The sequence below is a fragment of the Pseudoliparis swirei genome, chromosome 17 (assembly GCF_029220125.1).
Source record: "Pseudoliparis swirei isolate HS2019 ecotype Mariana Trench chromosome 17, NWPU_hadal_v1, whole genome shotgun sequence".
Lineage (NCBI taxonomy): Eukaryota > Metazoa > Chordata > Actinopteri > Perciformes > Liparidae > Pseudoliparis > Pseudoliparis swirei.
Genome location: NC_079404.1, coordinates 15,503,514 through 15,523,711, shown reverse-complemented (window position 1 = coordinate 15,523,711; position 20,198 = coordinate 15,503,514).

Here is a 20,198-nt window from a genome sequence, read left to right as displayed (position 1 = left end):
TCAGCCTCAGCAGTTATTTGTGTTTCTTGCTCAGTAGAAAATGTAAAAATGCTAATGGGGTGAGCTTGAGACTACGGTGAAACTGATACATATTATACTTGCTGAACATCAATATGTTAGCATCGTCATGTGAGCATGTTAGCATGCCGACGTGAGCGTTTAGCTGAAAAGCGCAGCTGTGCTAACCTCCAGCCGCACACAGAGCCGACAGTCTAGACACTTGTTTTAATATTTGCATCCACGACAAAGAGTTGAATAGTGAATATTAGTATTCCTAAAAACCAGCCCAGCTTTCATGAACCCCGGTGTTCAGGAAATACTTTGAATCAAGACCCAGAAATCTGTTTCAAATTTCCAAACTTCAACAAAAGAGATCAACACGCCGCATGAGTTACACATCCTTAAAGTAACGGCGGTGAATTCCTCTTGGCATTCAAGTTTACATTTTAGCTTTCGTGAAAAGGATGAACCTGAAAGAAAATACTACAATAAATACTACATTTATTCTCACACACACTACCGTTCAAAAGTTTGGGGTCACTTAGAAATGTCTTTATTTTTCAAAGAAAAGCACTGTTTTTTCAATAAAGATAACATTAATCAAAAATACACTCTATACATTGTTAATGTGGTAAATGACTATTCTAGGTGGAAACGTCTGGTTTCTAATGAAATATCTCCATAGGTGTATAGAGGCCCATTTCCATCAACTATCACTCCAGTGTTCTAATGGTACATTGTGTTTGCTAATCGCCTTAGAAGACTAATGTCTGATTAGAAAACCCTTGTGCAATTATGTTAGCACAGCTGAAAACAGTTATGCTGGTGATATAAACTATACAACTGGCCTTCCTTTGAGCTTGAAGTTTGAAGAACAAAATTAATACTTCAAATATTAATCATTATTTCTAACCTTGTCAATGTCTTGACTACATTTTCTATTCAATTTTCAATTCATTTGATAAATAAAAGTGAGTTTTCATGGAAGACACGAAATTGTCTGGATGACCCCAAACTTTTGAACGGTATTGTATATCTGATTTGAATCCAATCACCATCAGTCCATAATTAGAGGCTGACATTGGGTCAGCTCAAGGTTATACCTCAGAAAGAGTGATTTCTCCCTGTGTCAGTATTTCAAGTTGTGTAGATGGATTAGGCTTCGTGTTGAGAAGCCCATTAATAATTAAGAGGAACCCAGAATATAAGCTGCTCCCTGTTGTGCAGTCAACTGCACCGGTGCAAAATAGAGCTGGGATAGAGCAGAAGGGGATGAATGAAGTGCTTATGAAATATGGATATCAGGAAGAGAGCAGTTCAGGATAGTTAACAGAGAAATGCTCAATCATCAGTTTACTGATGCAATGTAGGACTCGAAACAAATGATTTAAAAAATCACCCATCTTTAGCAGCATGTATTTCCAAATCAAAGACTGTGGAATGCAGTCCTCTGAAAGCCTGACATCATATCTACTGAAAGTCATGTGTAAACACAGTTACCGTAGGCAATGAAGGTTGTAATGTATGACTACCACACACTGATTAGTCGCTCTCACTCTGTGGCATCATATTCATAAAAGACAGCATTAATTGTCTCCATAGAGCGTTGTCTTCTGTATAAATACAAGGCTCATTATCATCCATTACAAGAGGAACAATTTACCTTTAGCACTTTCCGCTGTATGTGTTTGTTGGAGAAGTGGCATAACACCGAACACCTCGGCAATCCCTAATGGCTGCAGAAACGTATGCATGATTTCATGCCTGCTGGCACAGCTATTTCAAGAGCAACAGCTATGATTAGCATCCCAGCGGTGATGTTTATTCCCAGTGAGGTTCAACCCAGAATCTCAGACATCTGATGCAAAGACTCCACATAAAATGTGATCAAATAAAATGAAAAGAGATTGTGTTGCCACTGCAGAGTTTATGTTTACTACCAGGGCAACAGTATTCACTGAACGGTGGTATTGCTTCGGGCTTCTTGGGATATAACTGTCTTCTTAAGTATTTTAGTGCACTGAAGAAAAGCAGTGAGAAAAGAACAAGTCTGATCTTGAATGTGAACCCATGCCATCATGAATATTGACTTAATACTTCAAAAGACCAAAGCGCCAGAATACTCCTTGACTCTGGTTTTATTAACTTGAAATGAGTGCATTATGAGCTACTTGAGTTGCTGTTTATGCCAAATGGTATAACCTGTGTTGTGCAAATGACTATGATACTTTCACTGGCCTCCTTGAAGACAAGACCACAATATTAAGACGTAACATCGCTGCTGACATGGGTTGGAGGAAGAATCTGTTTAGTATTCCCTCTAGCGCGGCTGAAGACCAGCATCATACAAACTAGTAGGGAGAGTAGCACGCTATCCGAGGGCTGACTGGCCGACTGGCTCTGGCGTTCAGCTTCAAAGAACCGCCTGCAGGCATCGTTTCTAATATTGTCTCAGAGTCTGTGTTTTTCACAAAACTACTGATGCATGAGTGGGCTGGAAAAACAGAGGGGAAACATCAAAAGTGCTTTTGAAGTGCAGACCACGACTAAGCGTTTCCACCTGAAAGCTGATTGATATGCGGCCATCATTTGATAGAGATGAACAATCTTTTGGGGATTATGTTTCTGTCCAGGAAACATTTAGAGCGATTGAACGGGCCAATGCTTGGAGATGATTTGCCTCTCAGGTTGATTATACACTTTATCTTTGCATGCTGAGAGAGCTGTACTACCTATAAGAGGGAGCAGCGCACCTCCTCTATCGCTGGGGTGAACAGCTGTGTTTGCCTTTGCATGGTTCATGTCTGGCATGTTAATCAGCAACCAAAACAACAGTATCAAAGTGGAGGATATGTCTAATTGTATCATCATGCAGCCCAATCACCCAGCTTGAGCAGTGTGCAGGATTCTCCCCCTTACGCCCCCCTGCCCACCTCCCTTTTCGTTCTCACATACTACCCACATGCACACACTGTATGTAGCATTATGCAAGCCAGGGGCTGCTTGGGTGTTGCAGAGAGAGGGGCCCTCAGTTGGGGATGTGTAAACAGTTGCAATGGCACACTTTATCATCACAGCATAACACAAGACCCCAGGCATCTTATGTAGCAGAACGTGTGTGAGTGTAAGCTGGACTTGCATGGAAAATCACAGTGACCATTAGTTACGAAGACCTTTGCTGGTGGAATTCCTCTCAATGTTCTTTTTCTATTTCCTCACATCATCATTGTTTGGAAAATGTATCCATAGATGCATAATCCATGGCTTTATGATTAAAATAACGTGTTAATGTTATTTCTTAACCCATACAATCACCAAGGAGGCAGACATGAGAGGCAGCGCTGCACTCTGGGAAATGACTGGTCTGTCACGCTCCGGCTGACTTCCATTTTTCATCCCCTCAATCCCTGCCATGTTATTTTCTGACTGTCATTCCGGATTGGCCTCACAGTACAGTAAGCCTCTGCTCACATCTAAATGGAGAGGCGAGAGAGACCGATCTCAAGCCCCAGGGTGTCCCTGAATGTGACTACTTAAGCACTTAGAAACTCATTAAACTTACGAATGTGATCCTTTAGCTCCACCTGACATTTTCATATCAAGTAACTGAAGTATCATAAACATAGCTAAGCTGACCTGATGAGGGTCATCTGTGTCTAATAATTAAACCATGAGCTATAGACATTATGTGTAATCACAATCAGTCATAATAATTGTAGTGCTGCGTCATTTTGAACAGTTTTCGGTATATTTGCGCACTGCAGCAGCAATTTGGCCAAAAGACTGGGGACAATCTTCTTGATGCAACTTTCTGTACTTTTGTCTGGGGCTGTATTCATAATTTGGGTTAGGACTTTTATAAGAGAAATCTTAATGACAGTATACCACTGAAGACACAGCTCAATGCTCCAGTGCACAAAGCCAGGTCCAAAGCCGAGGAATGCCTTTCCATGTTTGGTGTTGAGAGAATTTGACTGGCCGGCCTGGAGCCCTGACCACAATGAACTGGAATACCGAGAGCAAACCAGACCTTGTTAAGGACATTTCCATTCACCTGTTTTAATGCTCATTTTTCAGTTATAGAAGTCTGGGCGGTGGAGGAAGAGCACCTTGGTAGCCAAATGGTTACTGCGCACGCCAAGATTCACTACCTGGTACCACGACCGGGTTTGATTCCTACCATGGAGCCTTTGTTGCATGTCATACCCTCTGTCTCTCCTTACCTATCCAATTAAGGCAAAAAGCCACACACAGGAATGGAGAAGCAGCTGGAATTTGGGGGGAAAAAGTAGAATAGACAAGGAGTCTTCGTCAGAGGCTTCAGCATGAAGATTATTAGTGTCCTTTGGCCACTGAGAGTGTTTACTGGGACGGATTTGTCATGTCTCGTCGGTTATGTTAAGTTTTAGGTTTTCGTCCTGTTTTCCATGTCCGCTTTTATTTTGTAGTAATTGTCCTCTCTCGTTTCAGAAACTTTATTTCCTGCCCCGGTGTTTCCTCGTTAGTGTGATTGTCTGCTCCACCCCTGATTGTGTCCACCTGTTCCCCATTTCCTTTAAGCCGGTGTCTACCTTTGTCTTGTGTCAGATCGTCTTGTCTCAAGTCTGGTCCTGACCCGTCTAGTCTAAGTAATTGTTGTTCATGTTAGTGTAGTCTTTTGTACTGGTTTGCAGTTTCCAGCATAGTTGTGATTTTGTTTATACTTTGATCAAGTCTTTTTCCCAGCATAGCTGTGATTTTCTGTTTGTTCTAAACCCGATCTTAGTTTCCTGCTCAGCAGCAACTTTAAGTTGTACTTTGTTTTTTGGAATTTTTGGGGACTTCCTATGTTTAAATAAACCCTTTTTGATTGCCCTGAACTTTGTAGTCATGCTCTTGGGTCCTGATTTTGAGTCGTGACAGGATTCTCTGTATTCACATGCCTGTTATGGTTCATCGCACCTGTCTACTGTATGTGCAGGCTCTGTTTATCTCATTAGGACTATAATGCTGCAATGAAGCTCTAATACAGATAATAGCTTCACTGCATATGCTTGAAAAGGTTAATTTGACATTATCACAGCTTTATTTTGAGCCCTGGAGTACTTTCTACCCTATATTTGTCATGTCATGCGCCAACAACAGCATACATGCACACAATTCACATAAGAGGAGGCAGTTGGAGTAGGTTGTGCACACATTTGTCACTGGCAGGCAGGCCGCCCGTTCCCTGGGTTGGTGGCCTGGTTTCTGCATGGGGGCTGGGCATCTCCCCGCCTGTGCTGCCTAGTAACTGTCAGATCTAGACTGTGATTGATGCAAATTGGCAGGCAAGGGCTTGTGGGTCAGCCACGATATGTGGTAAGACCATCATTGGGACAGTGTACAAAGGCAAGTCAACAGAAGCAGTCATGCTGCATATAAAGCCAGGATAAATGTTTTTAGTTCAGATTGATCAAGTGGGAGTGATATAAGATCATATATAATATGCTGAGAAACACACTTAGTACATGAATAAAATGTTTTGTGCAATGTGATATTTTTTATAATGTAATAATATTAATCAGTTCAGAAACAACACAACTTTTCCACCAGTCCAATTGTTTTTAACACCCAAACTCAATAATTAAACCAACTTAATCTCCAAGTGTCCGTTACTGTCGAATAAATTCCGTAAATATTGTAAACCGTACAAGCTAAAACCACTCAACCACAGAGACAGAGCCTTCCATTTCTCTCCAGAAGACAGAATGTGAAAAAATATCTTTCAATCATGCCTGCTGTCAACTTCTGGACTCAAACGTGTCCCAAATGGATCTCTCACAATCAAACACCTGCTCGATTTATTCCACAAACACTTTAGATGATTACTTGTGTGCAATCTGGCACGCTATTCACCCGTTCAACACTTCTGGAAGGAGATCACTAATAAGCAATCTAACATATTGGATCGCTGCATTCAGCGCTCCCTATCTGCGTTAACCGGGCAACCACACAGCAACTATTCTCATCAACTCGCTTTAGCCACGTTGATCAATTTAATTTAAGTGCATCCTCCTTGACTGGAAAAGCAAAGAGAAACATCACACAATGGACTACTCGAAGTGTATGAAAAGACTTGCTAAAATAATAATAAACATTTATAAATGGCATGAGTCCCAAACATCATCGATTGTCCTCTTCTACCAATTCTTTACTTTTATGAATATGGGTATGGGGAAGCTGGTTGGTGCTTCTTAACGAGCCTGGACTCAAGTGAGTGCAGTGCATCTTTTGCAGGATAACAAATATATAAATGGCGTACTGTCTCACAGCCAAGGCTTGGATCAAAGGACTGAGCTCTCACTGCCACTGCTCAGGTTTGCTTTATGTCCTCCTTTTCATCTGCCTCGCGCTCTTCATCCTTATCCACCACTACAACTGTCATCACTCCTTCCACATCTTCTTCACACCTCCAGCCGTTTCCCCGTTTTCCATCAATTTGATTGCACGCAGTTCACCATATTACAGCGCCATGTTTCTCCAGCAGCCCAGAAGGGACACTGGGTACTGACTGACTGTTTTCTTCAGTTTTTACAAACGTATACACTTTATAAACTTCACTCAGAAATTATATTTATTTTACTAACATTTTACATTAGTTTCCAGTGAGATATTAATGACTTTATTTAGTGACTTTGCTGTTTTAAACAACTATTGCTGAAACAATATTTAGCGGTATATAAGTAAGTTCTAATTCTGAATATATTTAGTTTTTAAAATCGTATACGTTTTTTTGAAAACATGTTTTTAGTCATGTAGAAGAACAGGGTATTGATAAGAGTAGCTCCTGGTTGTACTAAAACCTTAGAGATATCTATCATCACAAACCACCAGAAACCACTAAATCGTCCCTTTAAGTTCACTGTTCCTCTCCGAAACACTTTCTTTCCGATCTATTTCCCTCCTCAATGATCGTTTACAAATTCAATTCAATTCAGTTTATTTTATATCGCCCAACATCACAAATTACAAATTAGCCTCAGAGGGCTTTACAATCTGTACACATTCGACATCCCTGTCCCAGGACCTCACATCACATCAACAAAGGCAATGATTTTAATATTTTACATCGTACATGGTTTGTTCGCTTTCGGTCATCTTCTTCAAAGCCTTTGTGGACGCATCACTGCCAGACGCTGTTGGCAGCGTAGCTAGAACCAATGGCAGGAATGTGTACCACTCGCATGCATGCTCGCTCTCGAAACTCTGGCCACAGCATCGCTGGTTAAATCATAGCCAGGGTCCTTCACTGCTTCCCTCATCGCTCTCCCCTCATTTCCTGTCAGCTCCAGACTCCAGTCTCTAATGTCTAATTAGGGGGAAACAAATCTATGGAAAATGATCAGCTGAAGAAAATGTTTGTAAATATTAAAAATGAAAACGCCACTCTGCGAGGTGGTATTACGAGCAAGCATACAACATTGCAATCTTCCGATACAAACCAGTTGGGCTTTCTATTTTCACAGCTGGGCGCTTGTGGCACAGTTTAATTAGTGTGAATACATTAGGTCTGCGTGAGATCTTGCTACCTGGCAGGGGTTGGAGCTGGGCAGGGAGCAGGCTGCACAAGCGGCGCTCCCAGGCCCTGCGGTAATGACCCTGCCAGGCTGACACAACGCTCCCACCTGGGGGACCGCTGCAGCTTTCCAATGACAGATGGAGTGCTGCTGAGGCAGGGGAGCTGGGCTGGATTACTGCAGGCTAACAGAGCAGCCATTAGACCGGCCGTTGTGCCAGCAAGCCAACATGTCCTTGTGTTGATTCCACCTTTGCCTGGTAAGTAATGTGATGGTGTGACCAGGACAGACCGCCAAAACACTCAGTACATGTTTACTCCATCGTCATTTTACATCAGTGGTTATGTTTGGAATTAGTTACATGCTGGGTGATGTGTGTTCATGTTCAATTATTGTTTCCGTGTATTTCATAAGCAGTTGAGTCCAAATTCCTAAACCTCTCAAAATTATAGTTCAAGGCTGCAGCAAAATGTTTAAATTATTTAAGTCCCATGACGTAAATAATTATTTTGAGGTTGAAATGTTATTGTGCAATTCAAAGAATTTCTGCATAAAACAGGACATGAAGATGAATTTTTGATTTTAGGATCAAAATTAGGTGGCAGGCTAATACATTGAATTGTCAGCAAAAGCAGCCATACAGCTTCACTTGCTTCCTCCTCCTCATCATCATCATCATCTGCAGTGCATTTGAACCTTTATTGTTTTGTTGCACAACACATCCTCCCACTTTTATACAGTCCTATAATTATCTTACTAATACTTCGGGCATTGCATAATCAAGTTTTGGGTCTTTAGTTCTTGTAATACTTTGTGGGATGTCAACAGTAACTATCGTGGATTCAGTGAGTGAGCCCGTTTCTTTTAGCCTGTTTAGGTTAACATTTTTGGCAAAGTGCCACCAATAAAAATTTGCCAAATTAACTGTAATCACTTTGATTCTGAACAAAACTTAGAAACTTGCTGATTCTCAGGCCGCATTTCTGAAGTTAAAAGAAGTGTATTTTTATGGACATTAATTGATGCACGTTTAACCCCAGAAAGGGGAAGTCAAACCGATTATACAAAGATGTGTATCATGTATATTAGTTCAGATTTTACCGAGTTATGACGACGAGAAAGAGCGCCAGCTGCTGTTATCTGACGTCGCCTCCCCGTAACAGCGTGACGAGCTGTGTGTTTCACAGCCACGGCTGACAGTGTTGGTAAACATCAGCAGGCCAATATACAATCATCAACACCCAGTTGTTTTTAGCATGCACCTGTCCACGTCACGCTATTTGCCGTGAACAGTTGAAAACAGGGAAACACAGGGACAACACATTCATCCATGGGATGTTTTTCATGTCAGACTGATGCCTCATGCATCGACACAAGAAGCACATCTGAAACAATGTGATCACAGTGTGCACGTCCACCTGTGGCTTTTGCATGGATTCCAGCATCAAATATCTCCTTCTGACATGTTGATCACAGAATTCATTTGGAGCCATCTGATCTGAACCATGTGGGGACTTCCACTGTTGCCTCTGATGACCAGAACTGCTCCAGTGTTTCACACGGCAGGAATAAAAGGAGCTCTTTGGTCTGGTTTGTGTTTGTGATATATTCAGTCGTAAATTACAGCTCTTCTGCCACACACCCTCAGGCAACAACTGGTGGCGGGCTGCAACTTCACTAGTGGCAGGAGAGCAAAGGGAATGAATGTGTCAGTTCCCATAAAAAGACACAGGGATGGAGAGATTGGAAAGAGAGATTACAGGTCGGAAGGAGGAGTAGAAGGGAATAAACACCACCTTTAATGTACACCGTCCATGTGCTGTCCTTAAATGCTTGGATCTAATGTGGGACAAGCATGCACAACCTCCTGAAGGTTGCACAAGCAATCATGCCACTTAGGATTCTTTGACAGGCAAGGTCGTATTGGCAAAGAGACACGGGGAGCATTATAATGTTCTGTATTCTGACACGGAACCTTTTAGCTAAGACTATATCAATCTTCTGAGTGTCCCTCATGGTCCGTTGTCCACAGTGACCCAAACTCCTCTGTAATCCTACCTGTGCCGGCATCGGTGTGCAACAGAAATATCAACAGATGTTTAAATATATATGTACTTCTGCTCCTTGAAGTGCATAGTATACGTAAGTGGCACGGTACTTGTCTTTACCATCCTGATTGCTGCATGTTTTAATTCCCCCTGAGGACGAGGAAGAGCAAAAAGAACAGTGAGGGAAAGATGTTGCTTGATCCCTGACCCACCAGAGGGGTAATGAGTCGATAACAAAAACAGATGTGGTGGAGGGACTTGGCCAGAGAGGTTTTCTGTGTGTTTCTGGTGTTCATTTCATTCACTCCATGCAAGCTGTGCTCTGTTGTCAGGGGAGACGTTAGCTTGAGTGTGCATGTGTAATCTGTGTCGGAACAGTGTGCTCACCTGAGCTCCTTGGTATCAGAAGAAACACTGTTGCCATGGACACAGAAGATTATTATAGGATGCAAGCAGTTTGATCTGCAGGCATGGTCAGACAGTTCAATTTGAGGCATTGAACTACCCAAATAGACATTTACTGCTTCAGCCAGTATGTGCTTGCGCATTGCAAATGTGCCGAGCATTTCTCCTCCGTATATCTTGATCTCACATAAGCTCAGTTATGTGAGAAGAGATAGCCTTCTAGAGCTCATAGTTCTCATAAGAACTAACGTCATCTTTCTTTCCAGCTCCAGTTATACAATTCGATGTGCAACATTTTGCCTTTTTTCTTGCGTGTGACTTGTGAAATAGTGCATTAATGTAGTAATAAGACATAAATAAACCGATATATGACAGAAAGAACATTAGAAGTCTGAAATCAGTCAACTCACATGTTTACACTAATAAAGCCTTGTATATTTCTGGCATATGGTTGGCTGTTCTCTGTTTCTCTCTCTATTCCTGCACTGCTGCCTTTTGTAGCTTGAGACCCTTTTGTTACGCTTGGAGCACTCAACCTGCTCCTCCTCCACAGCCAGAGTCAGCTTTAAAAGTTCAGAGCGGTGACAAACTATCCCGCTTGGCGCCAGAGTCCCGAGTGTGTTCAAACCCTTTGCACCAAGAGACAGATATATTAAAGTTAATGGTGTCAAAACTGGAATCTCTCCTCTTTCCATTGGGCCCATTGACTGCATGTAAACACTTCTCGCCAATAGAGGGTGCTGTGAGACGTGTTAGGAGTGAACGCCACCTCACTCTGAGGTTGAAGATGCACAGAGAAGGATAATTATATCTAATTAAGCTTGAGCCATCTTCAACCAATGCCTCCTACACACTTCAGCGATGACAAACACACGAGGCGTCTGGTTGGGAGGAATAATAGAAAATGGAGAATTAAAGCACCCAAGGTTTATATTCCTTCAAGGTTGCCTGATCATCTAGACTGCATAATACATTGAGCTCGATTGCTTTTGGTGCAGTTCCCTGGTTTGAATTAGGGAGGAACTTGTTGAAATGGAAAGCATTAACGTGTCATCTCATACACCTCCTTTATCCTCTGAATGGTTTTACCTCCGTGCAGTCATCCCACTCAATCACCAGCTACTGGTCTCTAACAACCTTCCCGATTTTCTCTGTCCCTTCATCCATCTCCTACCTCTTTGGCTTCACCCCTCCACCTCCTCCTTTTTTACACACCATCCTCCTCCCCCTACCTCCTTTCCTCTTTTCTCTCACTATTCTCTGTCAGTAGACACAGTGTCAGCATGGGATGAGATTAGCCCAGTGCATCGGCCTCAAGGGAAAACCTAAAGCAACATCTGAAGCAACATCCCATTTTACTCCACTATTTCGTTCTTTTCTTTCTCTCCTTCTGTGTGTGTCCTTTCATGCTCCCCTCTTGTCATTTTTCTCTCTTCCGTCCTATTTTCTTCCCTCTACTCGATGTTCTTGCTTTCAGTTTCACAGAAAACCTCCATCTTGTTGAGCTATAGATCTGGTTTAAAACCTCCATCTTAATGACTCAAAGGAACAGGGTGCAGCGTTTAGGGGTCTCTATTGGCATACATGGAATATAACATTCATAACTAAGTTTTCTTGAGTGTATAATCACTTTAAGCTAAGAATCTTGTTTTTATTACCATAGCCATTTACATCTACATTTGATGGAGCACTATGTTTCTACAGAAGCGCAGAACGGACAGCCAGCGTAGTTCAGCTTCGGCTCGAGAGATGTTTAGAGGTCACCCGATCCTACATGCGAGACCTTTAATGAATGGCACGGTTTTATCAGGGTTGACATCCTTTTGGGATTCTTTTTCTCAAAAAAGTAAAACTTTTTAAAAACTCAGTATTCAATAATATTTGTAAAAAGATGCATTTGAAATGTATTGACTCGTATCGACTAAATGGAATCCTAACCATAGCCATGTCCCTATGTCTAATCTCAATTTATTTTATACATTTTTTCATTTAAATTGTTGGGCATCTTTAGCCTTTAAACTGAGGAAATAAACAAATGACCCTGGCCAGACACACAGTGGCAACATTATGGTTCATGGTTGGTGTGTTAAACTCTTAACCACGAGGGCACCTTTAAACCAAATATTAACCCTCAAATCAATAACTTGCCTTTGTGAAGACCACATTCTTGCTCCCCCAGTGGTGAGTGCGATGGTGTGAACAGGTTATTATTTTTTCCACATCTCAATGAATACGTACCAGTGAAGATGAGTTATTGAACTCCTTGTATATTGGTAGACGCATATCATATAGATACGGCAAGGCCTCAAATATAACAACTAGCTCACTGTAGCTGAAGATGACGGACAATAAGCTATTGCATATGAACCTTAAGGGAATGATCCGGCTGTAATAGCTCAGCTATCCCATTGTTAGTCCCATCCATACGCACATTAATCGCCTGTAAGTCTGCTGGTCTCATCTTGCGCAGACCCTTCCTGTGTGCTTGTCCTGTCGTCTCCCTGCCCTCGAGACGTCCTTGGCTGAAAGTGTCGTCTCTGTGTGGATGTAATCCTGGTGATACATGGTTAACTCCTGACCTGTCTGCGCTGTGGCCTCGCTGTTAGATGCTTTTATGCGGGCCTCTAATTGCTGCTGACATTCATTCACCCACTAAGGCTATCACCTTCCTCATTACAGGACTGAGTCTTCTCTCTGGGTTTTAGTCTGCGCCGCACAGGGGTGTGTGTGTGTGTGCCTGTGCAGGCGCATGTGTCCGTTCAATGCAGTCGAGGACGAGGTAAACGACGATACCTATGCTGCGGCTGTAACCTGCACCACTATTGCTGCACAACTGCTGTTCATTTACAGTAATCAAAGCAGGTTTTCAATTCCCTTCCCCTGACTGCACACAACACTCTCTTGTGTGGTGTTGAGCAGGCACCGTCTTATCGCATTGGCTCAGAATGACAGTATTCACCATATCTGTAACTGTGCCACAGCTTTGATTACACAGGGACTTATCATCCCAGACCATGCCATAGGCTCACCTGCATTCTGTTGCATAGCACGCGGATTTAAGCTGCTCTGGTATATAATTGTGTGTATTCAGAATCAGAATCAGAGTGTGCACATACATGGAATCTGACTCCGGTTACACTTACACTCTCATCGTACACATGTAGCTATACAGAGCTATACGCACAGCTATTACAGTGATGGGTTGTTTATTCTTCATTATTTCTCACACACCTTTGCCACTGAGAGTCGATTTTGTTGGAAAGATAATCATATCATAATTTGATGCAGACATATTCTGGTTCCAGCTCATCATCTCCTTCGCGCTGTTTGGGGGGGATGAAAGTCTTGAATTCTTGAAATCATGAAATGAATGATGCAGTCAGAGCCGCTGTCTGTGCAGGGTCAGCCTGCTCCTATGTGTGACTAAGGAAGAGGTTGATCTGTGCAGCTTATCTGATGCTCTGATAAGGTAGGATGCAGGATGTAGGAACGAGACCAAAACAAAGAAAAGAAGGGTGTTCAGTGATCATGTCCATCGTATCAGTTCATTGCAATTTAACTGAGTTACGTTATCTTTTTGAAATGGTTTCTCCTCTGATAGGCATCACTCTATCCATATTCTTCTTACCCAGGCTGCATTGCGGGGGTAGCAGGTTTAGAAGGATATTCCAGATGTTCCTCTGTCCAGCACAGCTGCTCAGCTCGTCCTGGGGAAGGAACCTGGAAATAGACTGCAATCTGTTCATTACACACGCTGTTATCAATATTTTTACGTTACCAATGGCCTAAATTAATAATCGCACGCAAGGTGTCTGAACCAGTCGCCGCTCTCATGAGTGTCATTTCCAGCACCAGCAGGCAACTGCTTTCAGTAATAAACAAATGCACTGTACAAAACGGCAGACAGACACGGTGAGCGATTAGCTGGTGAACATAGTGGAACATTTAGCCGCTGGAGAGACAGATATTTCCCTCAGGAGTTGGCTGAGAACAAAACAGAGATAAAATGAGAGTAAATATTGAACTATTATTCATCAGGTGGACACAAACATGCCTACAAATGAATTCCAATGTCAGTCTTCATCTGCTGGATGACAAACCAGCCATTTTCCCCAACCTTACAGTCCAAACGGTGCACTTAATAATTACAATGTAATTATCGAATGAACCGTTGCTTGTAAACTCTGCTGTCTGAGAAAGCAATGCCCCTCTGATACACAGGCCTCAGTCTTAAGAAAACCTTCATCACAGCACTACTTTGTGTGTCAGTATTTGATGCAATACTCCACACATGAGAGCCCATGTATGTGCTCTTCTCTAAGAGGGCCATTTGGAGAGCAGCAGGTCAATACACATTCATAGAGAGTGCATTTCCCTGAATGCTTCAACAGTCTGGAAAGCCTCAGTGCCACTCTCCACCGTTTTCTGCTTACCGCATTAATCCATCCTACAAAAGCGTCATTCTGCGTTTGGAGAGAGGACACTCACTCACACACAGAGACACACATTTTCACAGCTTCAATGGCAGGAAATCCATAGCCCTTTCTAGGAGGAGGAATTCCATTAGATAATAGATATGGAATCCATTTCGATTCCCCACCTTATCTTCTCCCGAGGTGAGGGATCAATACTCGGGCTTCAGCTCAACTGCCAACAATAACAGGAAATTGATGAGACAGAGTAAGAATCGTGGAGGTCTCGTAATGGCACTTCCTTGGCCACCCCTGGAATGCAAATTAGAGGGAGAGTTAATTGGGTGAAGGGCTACTTATAATAATGAGGAAGAAGTTCATGAACCAACACAGATTAGGTTTGTTGATTGTTTGGAGATTCACTGCAAATGCAAGACAGATACTGTTGTACAGTAGAAACATTGTCAATCAAGAGCGGAGATTGACAGTAAAACGGGCGGCTGTAGCTCAGTGGGGTAAGAGGGCCATCCTGCAACCGCAAGGTTGTCGGTTCGATCCCGGCTCTCCCCATTAGTTGCAAGTTGAAGTGTCCTTGAGCAAGGCACTGAACCCCCAGTTGCTTCCCGGGCGCATCACTGCAGCCCACTGCTCCTTAATAACTAAGGATGGGTTAAATGCAGAGAACTAATTTCCCCTTGGGGATTAATGAAAGTGAATATTATTTATTAAAAAAAGCACAGATACCTCGTCATCTGGACCAATCGGTGGTCAAGCTGTAACGGCATCTCGTTTTCCACAGAGCTGCGGAGTTGCCAGGTGCTGTGTTTATGGACACCGTTGCCCAGCAACTCATTACAAACAGTATTAGGACATGAGGACGAGGGGAGCAGTGGTGAGGTGAGTGTAGGGTCAGGTGCTGCAGATATCGGACACTGCTCCCCGAGGGACCTGGGCGGTGCCTTTCTTACACAAGGATGAGTCATTTTGTGTTTGTGTACAGTGGCATGTTGCAACATGTGGGCGGGTGGTGGTTGGGAGGTTTACAGCTCCACGGTCCAGAGTCCGTTCTCACTGAGATGTTTACACAGCTAAAACACCACTCATTGCGTCACATCACAGAGGGGTGTCAGCAACAGAGTGAGATTAGGAATGGTTGCTGGAAAACAGCAAATATGTTGTGTCCGGGAACACAAACACCTTGTTGCTTCTAGCATGTGGGGTCTTGCTGCCATTGCCCACATGTGATGGAGTGGGGATTCAACCTGGCAACTTTTTCATCACAAGCGACAACATCTACACCCTTTAGGTGGAATGCCTCCAGAGACCCATTCGCTCACATGGCACTCTTACAGTGACAGTGAGTCAGACCGTGTTCAGTAGCATCTGGATGAGGTGGTCATGGATGTGCTTGGTCTCATTCCATAACTAATCATCTTCTCTGAGCAGTTCGGATAACCCCCACCCCTCCAACCCCGCACCACTGACCAGACATGACCAGCAGGTGGTGCTGTCTTCTGTGGTATCGCATTGTTTTCCATGGTTTGAATATGTTGGCTTATTTCATCCATTTAATCCATCCATAATGGACACATCACTGTGTGTCCAATGAGCAGATTTAAAACGTAAATGCTCACACATTGCCGCTCTCGATAAACCTCCATGATTCGGTGCTGCTCTACAATCAGCAAAGTAGATGAATACATGAGGCCATTTTAGATAATTGAGATACACATGATTACAAGTTGTGAGCAACACGCTTTCCTCTCTGATCTCTCTGGTTGTCTACCAGAGCATTATCTACATTAATAGAGTCAGATCTTCACGGACAAATCCCTGTAATGTCATCCACGGCGCCCAGGGGAGACCACCCTCTTTGGAAGAAGGGTGGTGGGAGCTAATTTCATCCCACACAATAGACTCATCTCAAAGACTGCCTTGTTAGATCACACTATGTATTCATCTAAAAGTGTGTGTGTGTGTGTGTGCGTGTGTGTGTGTGTGAGAGAGGGGGGGGGGCTGTGTGTGTGTGTGTGTCTGTATGTGGGGGTTGTATTAAAAAGAGAACTGTACTGTGTGAGCATCGCCACTCTGGGGAATTAAGGTCATGTTTTCATCTCTCTCGAATACTAATAGCTGAAGATTGAAGCTCTCCTCTTCACGGGCACATAGCAGGTCTAATCAGGGTCCTGCTCAGCCGAATCTTCTGAGAGAAGACAGATTGTGCTCACAGACAAAAATCATGCGGCAAAACTTGTTCGGAGTGAAGGATCACGACGTGATCTTAGGTTTTGATTTAGTATTGAGCCTTTGTGGCGGGGCCCTTCCTGGCTCTGTGCCTTCGCTCTCCCTCTCAATGATGTCATCTGTGGGAAGGTATTTCTCTGAGACACAACCTGTCTGCTCCTGTCAGGGGCCACGGTAACTCGAGTCGCCTTGAAAGTCTGGGAGTGAGCACCGGTCACTTGCAGACAAGGGCGTTATTTATTTTTCCTGGAGGAGATTCAATCCCTCCTCCTGCTGCTCTGTGTCTCCGAGCTCCGTCGTGAACTCTGAGGCACAAAACACTTGCCCTCCAGAGACACACGAGAGGTAGTGAGCTCAGTCACAGCGCTGTGGAGAGTGGTAGGTTGTATAACATGATTAGTCATTGTTAATGTATATAATCACTGAGATTTGGGGTGGCTCAGGCTCTTAACCAGGCTACAGGGTGCGTTTCTGTTGTTAAAATGCTAAGTAGACATTGTTAGTGTTCCCTTCCAGCACTAGTGCTATGCATGCCCTCCGCCACTCTATTCGCCTTCAATCCCACATAATGCATATGAAAGAAGTCTTGAAATCACGTATGCACTAAAATTCCTCTCGCCATGCTATGTTTTGCTCCACATGATTATGAAGATTTCTGGATTTTGTATGCCGTACGGTTTTAGTACCGCCAGTCTATTCATTGATTTTGAACTACCGTGTACAAAACATACACTGTTGGTGTAATGTCGAAAGACATGTTGATGAAAGGTGCCATGATCACTTCAGACAAAATATGTTTATGATTCTAATTGATGTCTTTTTTTCGAATTGATATATTCAACTGCATCAGAGGGTCTCAGATGTGAAAAGCAGGGAAGTGACTTTCAGCCAACATCTGCTTACAAAATCTCACCAGCCGCACTGCAGACATTCTCTGATAGAGCGAAAGGCTCTGAGTTTGTTTTTGTGTTAAAAAAACTGTACATTTTACAATTCACAAATATTATTCTAACATATCGTTGTAATTAAATGAATTCAGTTCAAACACATGTTGGCAGTTACCATCTCATGTTCAGAACCGACATTGTTTCAATATATATGCTGCAGATGGTTTTAACGCATGTAAACATCAAAGACTACTTTCAAATACTTAAAGCACCTAGTTGCCTTGACACCTGCAGTCGCGTGCATGTGGAAACGGCAGTGAGCTTGTTGTACAATTACAGACAACCCCCGTGTCTTTCATGAACTCCATCCAGGATCAGCAAACACTAAATGGATCTCAAGAGTCAGTGTTTAAGGAAGAGTCCTCACGACAAGTGTGCCGGAGAAGCAGTCGGTCCATTGAAAAGCAGGGAAGCATGAGTCAGCACGGCAAGGATGACCGCACATTACAACACATGTCATAACAAAGTATTTAAATTTAAAAGAGGTTTAAACTTGAGATACCAAGTGACCCATGTCAGAAGAAATACTTGAAAAGATGAAAAGAGAAATCATAGAGGAGATGAATTACATCCTTTGAGTACAAACACTACATTAACATCTATATATGAACGAGAAAATGAGAACAAAAATGAATGAAGATGAATTACTCCCACATCAGCAGAAAATACACTATAATACACAACATTTAACATGCAACACTGCAACAAATTCTTGCATGAAAACATGCCCATGCCAAAGCATTCGGAGTTGGAGTGCAGCAATTGATTGGCTTAAAAGGTTATGTGAATCAATACAAAGTTGTTTTGGGCACCAGCGCTATTGTATTAATGTCATCCTGAGAAATAGGCTCGAGCTTAGGTGGCTTGTCTGCCCGCCTGTTTTCCTTTTTAACTCCAGTCACAAGATGCTTGTTACGATGCAAAGATGGCCTTGAAGCTGTTTTGAATGGCAGACTGTGCGTGGTGTTTTGAATGGGATTTGATCATTTCTGTAATGATCGAAAAACAGTTTGGAACAATAAACGATGATAATTGAATTTATTTAAGATAATACAAAACAATGTCAGCTTTCCTCCCAACCGGCTGTACACCACTCTTTGATATCAGTGTAACAGAACAAGCATGTCACCTTTGGATAAGATGAATTAATAATGTTCCGAGACTTCGTGAGAGCTGCTCCATGAGGTAGCAAGTTGTGCAGTCAAGGATGACACAGAGGTTGAAGTGGTCACACTTTTACTCAGCTCTCCCCCTATCCCTCTGGCACATGTTCTCCCCAAGGTCAGATACTGCATTGCATAATAATGTTAAATAAATAAATAAAAATAGTCCCACACATAAGCATGCATGCCAACATGCAACAATGAGGCGCAGGAGAAGCCGCCTAAAAATAGCACGATCACTGCAGCCATCACCCCGAGCATCGGACCACCACTCTTCACTTCACATCTCATAAGTGAGGAGTGCTGCTTCAGAGGCAGCCAAGAGGTCCTGAACTGACCGTTGACCTCAAGTTACACATGCTTTAGTGAGCATAAACAACCATGAAGGAATATGTGCTCTAGTGCTTCATGCATATTCTTTATTTCAATATAGCGCGGAAACCACCTATGACACCCAAGCGCAGAAATCTCTTCATCCACCATCCTCTGCCTTTTCTCTCCTTTCTCTACCAGCTCCTGCTTGTGTCATCCCCCTCTTCACTGCCTCCTTCCCATGGCCTCAGGGAGCTGTTAGTTATCTGGATGCTGGCGCTCTATTGTGAAGACTCATTGATTGCCTCTGTGCTCCCCACAGCCAGTCGGGCCAGTCAGCATGGGGCCCCGGCTGTCTGCCTTATCGGCCACTGCTCAGTCGACATACACACTGGTAAAAAACTGAAGAGAAATGGTGAGAATGATAGAGAGAGAGAGAGAGAGAGAGAGAGAGAGAGCATTTATAAAAGACTGTCCAAGCTTCCAGAAGCCAGCAGTCGTATCATCTGTTTTCTGTCCCTCTCGCTCTCCCTCTCAGCTTCTTGTTCTTCTCGCAGCCAGAAACAATCAATGGTGTACTCAACCAGACCTTTCTTGTCTTGTTTTAAAATAGTGCTCCTCTGCCTTTCCCCTGCAGGAGATGATCCATTTACTGGCCCGCATCTTCTGTACTTGTCTGGAATATTAACCCTTTTCTCCCCTCCCCTCTTCCTTCAGTTGTATCAGTTTCACACACACAACTTTTGATAAAGTATATTCAAGGTGAGTCCATTGGTATCAGACTATTGATGGCACGTTCGTACTGGGTTGTTGCCATCCACTCGAGTTTAGTGACGCAATGATTTGAGGATTAATGCGATAAATCCTTCTAAAGAAAATTCATTGAAAGCTCATTTGAAAAATGTGGTCAGACAAAACAAGTAAAAGGGTTGGGAGATCAGTGTTGGTGGCTATTTTCTGAAATGTCTGACAATAAATCAAGCAATTAATTGATTAATAAATACAAATATCAAGAAAAAAATGAATGAAATAATCTCTATCTGCAGCCTCGCTCAGTGCTGAATGTCTCCAACTCCAGCTAAAAGACACAGTTAGCTCAGTTGAAGTTCTTGTGTGCAGGCTCACTGCT